Here is a 3,270-nt window from a genome sequence, read left to right as displayed (position 1 = left end):
CTACGTTGATGACTTTCAGGCCACTGCTTCTACAAGCTCCTAAGTTTCAGCAAGTTTGCACCGATAAGATAGAGGCGGTGAGGCGGCAACGAGCTTTGTTCATGTTGTGCCGTCAATGAATGCAACGAGCTTTGACACCTTCAAGGATTTGGATGTGTATTTTAATTTTTGTACGGATGTTTTTGCAAGGGTCTATGCTACTTATTATACACGACCTTTGGCCTTTGCACAAAATAAAGACAATGTTATTATTCTTTTATTTTAGTGGGTATTGGAGTAATACAAACGAGGCATGGAATAGAACCATCAAAAGACAAATCATCACATCCATGACACCTATAGGTGATGCCATCAATTTAGGCGCGCTTCCAGCTAGTAATAGGTTAAAAATTTCAACAAAATTTCAATGAATTTATGAAATTTCGCATATTTCAGTGAGGTCCGAAATATTTTTAACCCCGAAATTTCAATGTAGATTCAAACTGATTTTGAAATAAATTAAAATTATGTTAAAATCAATTAAAATTAAGTGAAATTTGAAATATCAAAATCCAAAATAATTTGCGAAATTTCCGAAATTTCACATATTTCAGTGAGCTCCAAAATTAAAAACCTTGGTTCTGGTTGGTGACTCTGCAGTTCTTCCTTATCTCGTAATGGGTACTACCCTCGGCCGGGAGCTTGCTGAGCTTGACCATGGTGGCGGCGAAGTCATTGTTCCACTTGGTGGCATTGTTCATGTACTCGGCCATGTCGCCCCCGGCTTTGATGTCCGTGCGCATAACCCAGTCGGACTTGAAAAGCACCCTGTTCTGGAGGTTGGCGTGGTAGTAGCTGTTGTCCAGGGCGCCCTTCGCCGCGGTGTTCACCCCCGTAGTGTCGTAGCCGGAGTCGTTCTGGAACTTCAGGCTCATGTCGCGGATGTTATTCTTCTCAATGGGATCCTGCGTATTTTGGCTATTTTTCTAGGCCTCGATGTCTGCCACAAGCGCTTGTTTGTAGCTGTCGTTGATCGGCGTCGCGGTTGTATCGTTGAGGCGATCCTGGAAAGACGAGAGGTGGGAGACGCCGATGGAGTGCGCGCCGGAGAGGATGACGAGCTCCTCCTGGGTGAAGTTCTTCTTGGCGAAGTTGTCCTTGAGCTGCTGGAACTCGAAGGTGGATTGCGGGAGGATGGCGTCTGCGGCGGCGGCCGATGAGACAATGCCGTCCTTGCGCCCTGAGGGAACAGAGTAGGCAATTTTGCCGCCGCTTAGGTATCTGGCCGCGTCACGCCCGGCGAAGACGACTATGTCGGCGCACGAGACGCTGTTGCCCAGTTTGGACTTGATGGTGTCGACGAGGCTGAAGCCGTCTAGGCCGATGTTGTTGATCGCCTTCTTCTCGGTATTGCTGCCGGATGGCGTCTGGTCCAAGAGCACCGATCCATCGCAGCCCTGCACGTTATTAACACGTGCATGCATGCATTCATCATCAATCAAATGAGCCAGACTAAGGGCAATATCAATGCATTGAAAAGGAGTATATCATATGCATTTTCAGTGGATTGTATAATTTCATGTGTTTTTGTGTGAGAAATTTTTTTGGCTTGATTTTAGTGCTAAGAGTCTTTTTCCTCTTATAAATAAAGGGTGACATCAGATACTTGAATACATGTATGATACTCATGTATGATATTAGCCCTGTAATGCATAGCATCATATAGTAGTGTCATACTCGCACTTTTTTTGTTAGGGGACACATCTTATTTATTTGTTTGTAGAACTCCAATACAAATATGTGTACACGATTGACTTGTCATTGAAATACCTAGATATGGATGTAATTTGTATTGCTTTATGTGTTTTTTGTTCTTTCATGGTATTTGATGAATAGATTAAAAGTTTTCTCACAGAAAAATATCTATAGTTTTACGTGCTATGATACCATAACATAGTGTATGATACCATTCTCATCTCTCAATTCCATAAAAAAAAAGGACGCGTCAAGCCAGCGCACGGCCGCCTGGGATGCTTAGCGAGCGGCCCGTCACTTTAGGTAATTTCTTGTCTCCCCTTTTAATTAAAATAGTCATCTAGTAGTCCATTTTCCTGCTACGTATTAAATGCCATCATATGCATCTCCTCCTGTGCATGCATGTGTTTATTCGCATTTATTTTGTGATTTTAAAATTTTAAAAAGGCATAACTTTCAATCCTCGTGTCGAAATTCAGATCTGTTTTCACCGTTGAAACCCTCGCAACGTGCTCTTCAAAAGTAGATTCCACATGGGGATGTTTCGACGAACTAGTCTTCCTATCAAATAAACATCAATATGTGTGCAACTAGACTACATGCCGCGCCAACCGAGCATATGTGTATGCCAATAGTCCTTCTGCCAACTAAACATTAATGTGTGTGCATTAAATCAATACATTTCCTAAGCTTCCAGGAATTGAGAGCTGCTGGTGCATCGGGGCTTTAGCCGAAGCTCATGGACCCCATCTACAGGTTTAAGGTACGAGTGCTTTGGTGCAATTGTTTGAGTCGGTTTCTTCTTGTAATACGACATGTGTGCAAGCGACGAAGAGTCACATCACCCGTGCCCTCAACCCCTCCTTCTCGCTTGGAGCCCCTCTCTCGCCAAATGTGGCCCTCGATCAGCAACAATGGCCTTTGTCAAGGTATGTATGCTTATCTATTTTTAACCCTGTTCAGTGTGTTATAATTTTTTATTGTTTTATTTGTTCAGTGTGTTATAATTTTTTATTAATACGCTAAAAGACAATCCATCTTCATGACCCGCGCATGTGATCTGTTCCAGACTAGAATCTCTGGCATCAATTTGCTCTGACTTTAATTATCAGCTTGTTGCTACCAGCTTATAGTGCCAGCCAATAGTTTGCACTTATATGCTATTACCGTCGGTCATTCCATGTCAACTGATGTTTAAGTTTTATCAACTGCCATCTTCAATCATGTTTAACCCCTGTTATTTTTATCAAGAAGTCACCCGATTCACTTCAAGGCATGCGAGCCAACTCTTGTTGTCTCGATCTGGCCTTCTTATTCTAAGTTTGATTCGGCCTGGCCGGCGACACCATGCTTGCATGCATGCATGCATGACACCAAGCAACGACTGTATTGACAGACTGGCTTTGCGAGGCTTCTGCCTCCAAGTCAACACCTCTGATTAGCAAGCAGCCAAACCTTGTTGTTTGCCTTGCTTCTTGAGGCTGTCCATAGTGGTAATATCATAGTCGGTATCATGCACTCGGCAATAGCAAACAC

General features: G+C 43.2%; 1 pseudogene; it reads right to left on the bottom strand.

Moving 5' to 3' along the window:
* Positions 1-603: 603 nt before the first annotated feature.
* On the bottom strand, positions 604-1,463 carry LOC123101181 (peroxidase 5-like; annotated as a pseudogene).
* Between the last annotated feature and the right edge of the window lie 1,807 nt (positions 1,464-3,270).

The sequence above is a fragment of the Triticum aestivum genome, chromosome 5A, assembly GCF_018294505.1.
Source record: "Triticum aestivum cultivar Chinese Spring chromosome 5A, IWGSC CS RefSeq v2.1, whole genome shotgun sequence".
In the NCBI taxonomy this organism is placed as follows: domain Eukaryota; kingdom Viridiplantae; phylum Streptophyta; class Magnoliopsida; order Poales; family Poaceae; genus Triticum; species Triticum aestivum.
Note: the sequence above shows the minus strand (reverse complement) of the source record. Positions and strands in the feature narration are given on the sequence as shown.